Source organism: Rhinolophus sinicus, chromosome 4 (assembly GCF_057876585.1).
Source record: "Rhinolophus sinicus isolate RSI-liver-muscle chromosome 4, RSI-T2T, whole genome shotgun sequence".
Lineage (NCBI taxonomy): Eukaryota > Metazoa > Chordata > Mammalia > Chiroptera > Rhinolophidae > Rhinolophus > Rhinolophus sinicus.
The window spans coordinates 18,262,411-18,275,131 of NC_142504.1; positions in this window are offsets into that span (position 1 = coordinate 18,262,411).

Consider the following 12,721-nt stretch of genomic DNA (forward strand, 5'->3'; position numbering starts at 1 on the left):
GAAGTCCCTAGGCTAGCAGCAGCAGCAGCACTCAGGAACTTGTCAGAAATGCACATTCTCAGGCCCCAGTACAGACCTGCTGAATCAGAAACTCGAAGGGTGGAGCCCAGCGATCTGTGTTTAACAAGCATCCCAGGTGATGCTGAACGTGTTCAGGATTGAAGGGAAGTGCCCCTGCGATTATATGTTTTAAATGATGACCCTAGGTGACTCAAATGTACAACAAGCATTGAGAACATTTAGGTCTTTCCTCCAAGCCAGAGTCAAAAAGAATTGTACGTGTCTTTGAAACACGAAACGATTCTCAACCTCATGTTTCATTTTAAGTAAGACTGAATGTGAAAAACAATCAACTGTCAGATTGGCAAAGGTTATACCATTTGGTACCTCTGTTTTTAGGAATTTACCCTACAATTACACTCACACAAATGCGTGAAGACAGAAGGATTTTCACTGCCCTGTAATTTTCAACAGATTCAGAATGGAAGGAACCCAATGTCCTTCCATAGAAGATAGGTTACATAAATTAAAATGCACCCACAGGGCAAAGTATTCTGTAGATGTTAAAACAAACGAGGTAAATCTACAGGTGCTGACATGGAAAGGTGCCCACTGTGTCTGGATCCGTTGCAGAATAGGGTGGGGTTACAAATATGTGTATGTTGGTATAAGCATAGAGAGTCTCTAGGATAATGTACAACAAACTTCACAATAGTGGTTACCCCTGGTGAAGGCGAACACAGGAGGAAGTGTTTTGTACAATTGTCTATACTATGTGCACCCTTTTTGCAAATCAAAGACAGCGTTGCCTCAGTCTTACTTTGGTAGAGGCATAGCTGTGCCTAGATGGAGGTGGGGTTGAAGGGACAGTAGAGTATCATTCTTTTGCAAGGAGGCCTTCATGCATTCCCGTTTTGCAATCGCTTTAGTTAGTGAGTTCAAGCCCATCCACAAAGGGGTCCCAGACTGGGAACACTGGGCTCACCCAAAAGGAACTTCATGGTGTTCAAATGTTCTTGACTGAGGAATGTTCTTCCTTTCAGTCCTATAACACGTTCTGTGTTATACTGCGTGTCAGAGAACTGAGGGAGCCTGTGGACACTAAATTTTGCCTGTGAGTGTCCAGGAAAGCCGAAGGCAAGCCCAGTCCTGGGGGATGCCAGAGCCTGTGGCCCTGTGGCCTCCTTTACTGCCTGGCATAGCTTCTCGGTATGCACATAGCGTGTGGTTCCAGTCAAGCCAGATTGCCCAGGCCCTGTTCTGGGAGCTTTCACCAGCTGCCCAAGAGAACATGATGAGTAAGTTTGAAGCCAAAACCGGGATTACCGGTGAGAGGAAGAATAGGTGCCAGGTCTGAGACCCTGTTCAGTTGTGTTCCTCATGGTATGGGAATAAAAGAGCTGCTGATGTGGCACGCAAACGTCTAGGGTGTCCTCCCATGACCTGACATTGTTGCCACAACAACTCACAACACACTTTAAACCAAAATGCTGTCGGTTCCCTTATAGGCCAGGGCCACCATCCAGTGAAAGCCAGTGGTGTTGACTCTGTGAATGAGACGCAGTTCCGTGAAGAAAGCAGCCCCCCTTCTCTGTCCCACCTGCCATGGTGAGGGATCGAGTGGCTAGAGGCCTGAAGGTACAAAAGTCTGATACTTCAAAGATTTTCCTGTCATTCTAATTTTACATCTCTTCCCCCCACCCTCCAGCCCTTCCCCACCGCTACTGGAAGTTTTAGCATGCAGGTCAGGTTTCTATTAGTAGCCAGTTGCACTGTTCACAAAATAATTGATGAATCAAAAGGGGCTCTACTGTGAAAATAAAAGCCATGAAGTTGTTTTTTGGGTTTTTTTTTAATCACTGTGATTTGCATCATTGGCTTCCTAGCAATCTATCTGATACACAATGACGTCCTCGTGACTCCAAATTTAGAATATTTATTTGGGAACTTCGCTTCAGCCTCTTAGCAGCTACCTCCTGTCAAAGCACAGAGAGGTATATGCTGTATGTTTTGGGTTTGCTAATCTAACAGTCACTTCTGAGATCCATACAAATGAAAAACATACCCGTAAGACACACAACCCTTAATTATTCTAATGTATGTACCAAGGCTCAACTCGCGGCACCTCCCTCCCCGGCTCCCTCCACCCCAACCTTTTTTCATTCCTCTGGGCCCCATCCACTCGCTGAAGCATCCAGCCCATGGCAGCTCACTTAAACGGCTGCAGGAAATTTGTTTTACAAGGCTGGTTTTAACCGAACTACCTGCTGTGCAGCACATTGCTACTGTTTGTGAAATGAATGATGGGAAAGGCAAGTGTGTGATTTCATTTGTTCAGACCGATTACTCACACGTTGCACACGGTATCATTTGCTTGTCACTTAATGACTGACCAGCCTGCCTGAATCATTAGTGCGGCAGCTCCGTGAAAGGAAGACCTCGGCATAATGAGGAGCTGAAGGAAGTGGAGTGCTGTTTTACCTAAAAGAAATGGTGCGCAGAAATCCAGCACAGCTGCAGGTGTTCCGATGACAATGTGGGAAGCAGTTAGCTTCCAATTTAGCAGAAAATTAAGAGCGAAAAAACTGTTATTTGTGAGAGAAGATCCTCATGGCAGGCAATCATCCTCGCTCTGCATCCACAAGAGGAGCATTCAGCTGTCTTTGTCGTGACTTAAAACAATTGGTGTCTTGGGCTGCATTCAACACCAGATTGGTGCTTATTATCTGCAGTTTATTCTTTCTTGGGATATTTTGTTTTTTTTCCCCCCCTCTATTTTATGGTTAATTTGCTTGCTTGAATGTAAAGCCATTTAAGCTGAAAAATCTGGATTGTGGCTCATGATTGTGCCAGGGCTCTGAGCTGTATGATACAAGATAATTGGCAATTTTCAAATTCATAATCCATTTTGTTTCACTCATCTCCCCTGCTTCCCCTTGTCCCTTCTGCTCGCTTCTGTGCCCCATTCTTTGGCATCAACTTTGAAACTGGTGACGGAGCGAAGGTGTGGGGATATAGATTCCTCCAGTCATGACCCCAGGCTCCTGAGACTCATCTTTGTGGAAATTAAAGAGTAAAACACCATGATGCAAACCTATACACCTCTGGGAAAGCAGCTGCAAAGAACAGGTACTTTCCCATGGAAAGATTTCGTTCCATTTGGGACCAAAGCTCCAAGTCATGTTGGTAGGATCATAAAAAGATTATTGTTTTTTCCCTTGAGGGGTTGCCGTTGGAGGCAGGCAAGGGATATACACCGACTGCCAGTTTCCCGTTTGATGATGATCCAGTGCATAGATCTAACATAGCTTGTTATATATTCCGATCACCTCTTGTCATGTCAATCAAGGTGATGATAAAAGTTGCCTAAATCTACTGGTTAGATAAATCTAACATAGCATACCCTGTTGCCCCAAAAATAAGACCTAGCCGGACAATCAGCTCTAATGTGTCTTTTGGAGAAAAAATTAATATAAGACCCGGGATTATATTATAGTATATCATACCCAGTTTTATATTATAGTAAAATAAGACTGGGTATTATATTATTATATGATATTATATGATATTATGTGATATTATATTATATTATATTACATTAGATTATATTAAAGACCCGGTCTTATATTATAGTAAAATAAGACCGGGTTTTATATTAATTTTTGCTCCAAAAGACGCATTAGAGCGGATTGTCCGGCTAGGTCTTATTTTCAGGGAAACACGGTATTACTGTATTCCTATTACCTCTTGCTATGTCGATCAAGTGATAAGAGGTAAAGATGCTTAAATCTATGTCCAGAGATGTCCTTCTCATATTTTAAACATGTCTAGCCTAGTGGATTTACTTGTAATAGTGTTAACCTTTGCTTTATTCTTTCCCGTTTTCCTGCCATCAGAGTTCTCATTTTAGTCCAGGTATTGCTGAGCAGCAAAGTTTCTCTCAGGAGATTTCTTCAGAAGAGTGGTAGCCTGCTCCCGTGATTCTATCCTAACCTGAACTCAGGTTAATAATGGCAGGACTCCATATACAACTTCTGAATGGAATCTATGAGTGATGACAGCAACACGTCAAACAGATCAGGGAGCCGTGAGCAATGTCTTGCAGCCTCAGATGAACCAAACTTGGCTAAGATTCTCTCTCATTAAGAGGATGTACTTTTCAACGATATTTTTTATTCTTTCAAATGGCCAGACCTTTTTTCCTTGAAAGCAGAAGAGTAACAACAGCTTTGCCACTTCTCTTCAACTTAACCGATTACAATGCATTTATTTTCCCATTCTGTCACTCTACTATGTCTATGGACATACCTGCTAATAACACCAGTTGAAACTGTAAAACATTATGCTTCCCCATTTTGCAATAATTTTCCACTTGAATTATAATGTTATTTTTCATGTTATTTTCCACAGGAGGAAAATGCAAAAGAAAACTAATAGAAAGCACAAATATGGTGCCCAATCATAGACCAAACAAGCAACAAATTAGTAGATGGAAGAGAATAACAACCAGATAAAGGGGATAAAGGGTTTTCCACCCTCAGATTCTAGTTGTTGGTTATCTTTCATTACCCTTTCTTTCGGCTTTCACCTTCCTCTCCAACTCAGATATTCAAATTCCCTTTCACCATAGCTGTGTTTATTTTCCAAAATGCTGGCAGGCTTGAATTTCCAATTTAGGCCCAGCTTTCTGTGGTGTAACTTGGATTGCCAAGCACTCCCCATCTCATGTGCTGATTTTCGTTTTGCTACTTCCTCCAGCACAGATATTGTCACCAGCTGGCCTGAGAAAACACTCAGCCATGCTCTATTTTTGTGTCCACTAAGAGTCACTCAGTCTCCTGTTCTGCCAATTTGGTGCATAATATTTCCATTTTCTCTCTATTCATTTCCAATACTCCTGTCAGCTTTCAGCATCTACTTCATTAAGCATCTCCTCTGGTTTAACAGCCATCCTCCACGAAGGATCCTTTGTGAGGCTGAGGGGGAATCGATCTCCTTTTCTCACCACACTTGCCGACCTGTCAAAGCAGGAGGATTTATTACGTGTCCCACAAATTGCCTGGAGGAACAGTGTGTTTCTCCAGGGCCCATCATCTCCAAGTCGTTGTCCTTCAATCTAGCTGTGGAGGGAGCAGCTCAGCTCCAAGTCCAGTCACTGTTTTCAGTCTTTAGTTGAAGGGGGCACAGCCCACCATCCCAGGCGGGAATTGAACTGGCAACCTTGTTGTTGAGAGCTCCTGCTCTAACAAACTGAGCCACCTGGCCACCCCTCCACTTGTTTTTCAGGAGAAGCTTATTTGAATTACAAAGTGAGAATATTGTGGTGATGGAAGAGAGGGAGGTGATGGCTGAGAACCGGTTCGGTTCGTCCTCTCCTTAGGGAAAGCCAGACAAGAAGGCTTGTAAATGGCGCATAAAGGAAGCCATAATGTTGCCTTATGTGGGTTTCTACAATGTGAAACAAAGTAGTAGATAAAGGCATCTATTTCTTTTTAATTTAAGGATTCTTGGTTCAATCTGCCTAATTTTCCTAAATGGCAAAGAAACTTCAGTACAAAAGAGCATTTGAAAGGAATTCAACTCCAGTTGCCATTTCACTTCTATTAAGCTCCTAAGGAACTATAGATTCTAAATAGAAGACACAAAGACCCAGACCAAGGATAGACTCTCCATGTGCAGTGAAGCCCCAGCAACAACTTCCTAAATATACACGTGAAAGCTTTCCTGTCTTTTACAATTTACTGAACCCCACAGTTAGCTTATTTTTATACCCAACCCAGACATAAACCAATTCCTACAAACTAAGTTGGATATGACGTTTGTGATAGACTCCAGATATGACGATATTCTTATAAAACTATCAACCAACCCTCCCAAAAAACCTGGTTCCCTTATTAAATCTAGATCTTTCAAAGCACACACCCTTTTGGGCTAACAATAAAACAAAAACCCTTGTGAGAGGGGGCAACTTTATGTCCTAAATATCCTTTCTCCAGGGCGCACCTAGAGAGGCTGACTCCATCTCTCCCTGAAGATTCCTTGGCTACAGTGACTATGTCTTAATTGGCATTTGTATCCCAAGCACGTATATTGGTGATTGGTACATAGTAGGTGCTCCATAAATGGGTGTCTGAATACATGGATGACGTGGGTGATTTTCTGGCCATTTATTTCTTCTTCATTCTCAGTGGATAATTTGAACTCTGACCAGCTCATTCAAAGCAATCCGTAAAATCATAAATTTATTAAAGGATAGGATAGCTATTTCTGGTGGGAGGGGTAAACTTTTGTTGAGTGAGTATGAAAATGTGGAGTAAAGGAGATTTATAAAAGAGGATATTAAAGAGAATTTTCAAATGTAGTCTTATGTTGTGGGTGAAATAAATGATAGATATAGAGAGGGAAGAAAGAAACAAGGAATGTTACACGACCAGCTGAGCCAAATGCCCATCCTCTTGGGAGATGAGAGGGAGTAAGCTGATTTTAGCATCTGAATATAGGGGACGTTTTAAGACTTGCCTTCCCAATCTTGTGAATCAGGGCAAGCATTTTTTTTTTCTGTTTCTCTTTCAGTTTCTTGCCCTCACTCACTAGGTGAACTGGGCCCTTAGGCCGCTACATTCATTCCTCTGTCACAGAGCGTACTGCAGTGTGATTGACTTACTAAGGCCGTACTACGGAAAGAAGTTCTGTCATATCACTGTAGAAATTAAACAGCGTCGATCAGGAAAAGGAGCTGGGGGTACGGAAACACGGGAAGAACTGTTCTATGTACCATAATCAAGAACCTTCTCTAAGCCCCATATTGACTGTATTTGACAACTGAATATTCTTTTTCTTTAGCTTCCATATTACAGTACTCATTTTTTGTTCCCTCTCCTTTGCTGGTTTTATTTTTTTCTTCAACCTCCTCTGCGTGGCTCTCTCCTGACTGTCAACTCAGCCCCACCCTCTCATTGGGAGGCCTGGTGTTCTATATCCAGTTCTCTCTGGGCCGCTCTCTTTGAGCGTCCTCTTCATGCCCTAAGTGGCAGCCCCCTATGCTTTCCCCCTTCTGTCAATGGCACCACCCTCATCCCAGTCCCCCACATGTGACAATTATAAAGTTATCTTGACTCCTCTCATTCCTTTTTCCCTATTGTCTAATCTGTCTGGCCAGGTGATGTTGACAGTTCATTGTCAAAGTCTTTTTCATTTTTCTCAGTTTTCACTGCCACTCCCCCAATCTAGACCTTTATAGCTTTAAACCTAAATTACAGTTTTAGCCTAGACTCTGTTCTTCTCGTCACCAACACTTCCCCACAAGTACGTACATGCCTTCATCTTCTCAGGCATCCAACACGCAGTTGCCAGCTTGATACTGCAAAAACACCATTTCTGTTAAGCTTATCTTCTTCTTAAGAGCTAAAAATAGCTGCCTAATTGGGAGACCAGCATAGCTTTCATGTAATTTTATTAAATATCATCTCTCTATGTGAATGTAAAGGGATTTAATTTTTTGTATTTTAATAGGAGTATTAGTCTGTATAGTTTGGAGTGCAACTAAAATGCCCCAAGATAACTACCCATAGGTTAAAAAAAAAACCAAAAAAAAAAAACCTCCTCTCTTTAGAATTTTAGGGTCTTCAAACTCCCATTCCATTTACCTGAAAGATGCTTTTGTCCACATTGAACTCTTTATGCATCCCCTGAAAGACAAAACTTTTATTCATGTAGATGGGTTTATCCATGTGGATGGGTTTAAATGGAAAGAAGAGGAACATAGATATACACTCAGAGGATATAGAAATTACATAAAAATAGGTATGTGTTCCTTTTCATTTAGGACAAGCTTACCTTGATACCCCACTAACACCCAAATGGTTCTTTCTAAATTCTGCCAAGTTCTGGAGAGCCACGTGCTTTATAGAGACTTCATTTATTGAAAATTTGTTCTACATAAACTACTTAAGATTATATTTAAGGTTATGTTTTAACTGTCCTCACTAATAGGTTGAAGTATTCAAGGTCATTGAGTTGCTTCTTATAAAAGGACTACGGATATTTCTCTTTCTGATTATTTTAAAGCACTTTTGAACAGAGCAAGTTTTAAATTATTATTTACTTATTTGTTTGTTTGTTTTACTTTTGCATGGGATGGGGGTGCTGGGAAAGAATTAGAGTGTCCTTGTTCAACTGAGGTTTTGGATGGTTTGTAACTACCATGTTTCCCCAAAAATAAGACCTAGTCAGACCGTTAGCTCTAATGCATCTTTTGGAGCAAAAATTAATATAAGACCTGGTATTATATTACAGACCTGGTATTATACTATGTTATATTACATTATATTATACCTGGTCTTATATTATATTAAAATAAGATCAGGTCTTATATTAATTTTTGCTCCAAAAGACGCATTAGAGCTGGTGGTCCAGCTAGGTCTTATTTTGGGGGAAACACGGTATGTTCCACAAAATCTTATAAACCCGTTAAACTCCTAACCAAAATGTTTACCTCTATGGAATTACAAAAAAAAAAAAAAAAGAAAGAACAAAAAGCTTTTGGATATATATTCAAACCAACGATTAAGCATGAATAGGCTCTTGGAAAATAATGAAACAAACTTAATGCACTACCATTAGTTTTTACAAATTTTTGATAGGTTATTAATTGTTCATAACTTCCAATAATGGAAGCAAAAAAAATTAATCAATTGCTTATGGGAACAATTATATTTAAAATTTGTGATTTCAGGAAAATTTCTTCCTACTAACTAACTCTGCAATGGGACCTACACCACACAAAATAGTAGTCACATGACTTTGGAATTTCCATCCAGGGGCAAGGAGACATGTGACCTTTGCACCAGTCTTCCTGCTCTTCTGTGGAACTACTAACAGTTGTGTAACTGTTATTGCATTAGAGGTCCATGTAAGTCATCATGTTTGCAGGTATTAGTCTATTTGCAGGTGGTATTAGATTACCGCTTCTCCAGAGTAATAAACAATGCTTTGTTCTGTGTAAGATTCTGAAACTATCAGAAGCTCTTATATTTGTTACCATTGCAGAGAAAAGACAAAAACAAAAGGCCTGTGGTTTCCATTATAAGAAATCATAATGTATTGGAGAACATGGGGCTTAGCTTGAGGCAGGAAAAACTAAAAGTTCATTTGTAGTTCAGTTACGTCTGAACTGATTAACAGTAAGCATAATTTGTGAACTATTATTATTTCCTACCCCAGGCAGGTTTTATGATTTTCCACAATTTTCTGAAATGTATTTTACAAACTTTTGACAGCAATAAAAATATAAACGTCTACAATTTAGGTGAGTAAAGACAAGCTCTGTAGTAAAACAATTTGACAAGTTTCCTTGCCAACACAGAGATGGGATTTACAACACAGTAACTCGAAAAAAACAAAGTGGTTTTAGATCCATAGAGATTGTTTCATAGTTACCCTTTAATTAGAAGTTAAATCCCTTCATAAATGGAGATTTATATTTCCGATATCATATTATCTTTTCTAAAAGAGATTTATATTATTTTTAACACACTATCAAATTTACTATAAAATATAGACAAATTTTTTCTATCCACTGCAAATCTCAGATTATAAAATCAATGATAATTTGGAATTTATAGCAATGCATTTAGTTAATGGCCGTCTTTGCTCTTGCAAGTTATGAAAATATGTGACTTTGGGAAACCACAAGAGTAAATGTGTCCCCTTTAATCTCCAATTTGGTTGCAGGCTTTCATTTTTTATTGAATCAAATTATTTTGTTGAATCAAAAATCCTTATTAAATTGGACAACTCTGCAAATATCATTAGTTATAAAGAGAGTTATATTGCCTTAAATTTTATTTATCTTTTAAGCCATCGTATCATGTATGTATTGCTAACAGCCAACCCCAAAACTTCACTTACGACAGTGGTTTATTAATTTCCACGATTCCATAGGATGGCTGGGAAATTATGCCACCGGGCTCATCTGCGCTCACTCGTTCAGCAGTAGTCAGCAGGTGGGCCAGCTTGAGGCTGAGTTTAGCTATAACAGGACAGCCATTCTCTCCCTGTCTGACAGTCACCTCAGTAGCTGTCAGAGGGGACACCTCGATTTTTTCTTTGCATGGCCTCTCATCCTCTAGTAGGTTGGACTAAACTTCTTTATAGAATGGCAGAAGTGTTCCTAAAGGGCAAAAATAAAAGCTGCAAGGCCTCTTGAAAAATATACGAGGTCAAACAATTAAGTTCGCGAACTTGTTGCAACGATATTGCTAACCTTTTTGTGATATCAGAAGGATTGTTCATTATGAAAATGTACCAACTGGACAAACAGTTAACCAAGCTTACTATTTGCAAGTGATGAAAAGCCTACATGAAAAAGTTAGATGACCTGAACTTTTCGCCAACAATTCATGGCTCTTGCATCATGACAATGCACCAGCTCACATGGCACTGTCTGGAGGGAGTTTTTAGCCAGTAAACACATAGCTGTATTGGAACACCCTCCCTACTCACCTGATGTGGCCCCCATTGACTTCTTTCTTTACCCGAAAATAAAGGAAATATTGAAAGGAAGGCATTTTGATGCCATTCAGGACATCAAGGGTAATAGGAGGACAGGTCCGATGGCCATTCCAGAAAGAGTTCCAAAGTTTTTTTGAAGGGTGGACTTGGTACTGGCACTGGTGCATAGCTTCCCAAGGGAAGTACTTCGAAGGTGACCATACTGATATTCAGCAATGAGGTATGTAGCACTTTTTCTAGGATGAATTCGCAAACGTAATTGTCTGACCTCATATATAACCATTTTAGCTATAACATGCTGGGAAGGGATTTTCTTCCCCTCGCACTCTGTTTTTCTTCTTTAAGTAATGCTCTACAGTAGAAGTTCTCTGAGTTTACCTCTATGGAAACAATATACAGAATTAAGCAAAACTCTCCATTCCCTCTTGTAGATCATAAACACTGACTTCACTGAACTCTCCCAGCTGGTACGTTTCTCTCAAGTATAACCTCACTTGTCCTACCCCACCCGTTGAGTTGAATATTTACCAAAAGTTAGCAGTATGTATGTCCCAAAATTTATATATCCCAGTCGTAGTTGTTATTATAATTACATAATTAAATATTATCTAGAGCAATGAAATATGAATGTGAGAATAATGAAAGTTGTGGTTTCCATGAATGCTGAAACATTAAGACTTAAATATACATTCACTTAAAAAATTGCTGTCCAATCAGTGATGAAACAAGTATGATAGACTGGGGGAAATAATCATAGTCAGGAAGTACCCCCATATTCAGATTGCTTTGCCTGTGTGTTAATTCTTCATTCCACTTAGAGGAAAGCAAGCTGGAAACTCTGTGCATGAAGGATTGTGGGTATAGTCAATTCAAGAAAGATGTTGAGAAATAATAATCAGAATTTTCAAAGACAAGGTCTTGGTCCTCATCAGAAAACTAAATTGGCAAGTTAATGTCCAGTTTATAATTTTACATTAAAATAAAATGTTTAATAAGCTAGGTATGAATCTTTTTTAAAAAATGTTTTCCCATTATAACTAAATTTTTTGATTAAGTAACCAATAGTGGTACTGACCTCTGGGGTAAGAGGGCTTCTAATATACATGAAATCTGTGTCAGATGCTGTCTATAACTTAAGCTTTGTTACAGACACAAAGTGGCCACAAAGAACCTAACCCCAGTCCCCACAAAGCATTCGATTCTCTGGTTGTAGCTCTCCCTTTCATTATAAGTTTGGGTTCAAACAACATTTTTCCCTACCCTAGTTTTTTCTCCTTAATAAAATGATAATGTTAAAGCAATTAAACTATATTTTTTTAAAAAGTTGAATGTGCCAGAGGCAGTGGAAATTTTGCTTTAACAAAACAAGGCAATAAATTTTACAATCTCTTGCTCTAACCAGACCGCGAGAAATGTCATCATTCAGCATTATTTACCATTTTTTGAAGGCATATTGATGTTGGGAGCTAGAAATTCTCTAGAACGTGATCTTGCTGCCTTATTTGCTTTCATTTAAGAAAATAAATGTATATATAGTAATGGAAGGAGAACTGACTCTGGTTGGTGAACACACAATGCAATATATAGATGATATATTATAGAAATGTACAGTTGAAACCTATATATTTTTACTAACCAATGTCTCCACAATAAATGTAAAAAATGTATATGTGTATGTATAGAAACAAATATACATATATACATATATAAATAAATATATATGTACTATTTGTTCAAGTGAAAGCAACTAAGTATAATTAAAGCCTGTCAGTCAATATTTCCTGCATTACACCACATTAAACCTGCCTGAAATAAGGGACTAATAGGGCTTAAGTGACAGACACCCCAGTGGTTAATCCATTGAATAACTTTGGAAACATGGGAAATATACTGTAACTGAACCTATCTGAAACTCAAGCATCTCTAGAAGAAATGCCCTCAGAGGTTATTAAGGAAATCAGCAGAGGACATTTTTTTCTTTTCTTTTCATTTTTCTTTAAAGAAATATTTTTTATATGAAATATAGTAACACAAAAAATTACAAACTAGTGGCTCATGAGTTAAGAATTTTCCTCACATTGCTCTGTAGGACTGGGCATTTTCTAATTTTAAAAATCGGAGATTTCATACAAAAATTCAGATTTGGGGGCTTTTTTTTTTCTTCATGAAATCAGAAGGACTGACAAGACTCAGCTAGAGCTGAGCTATA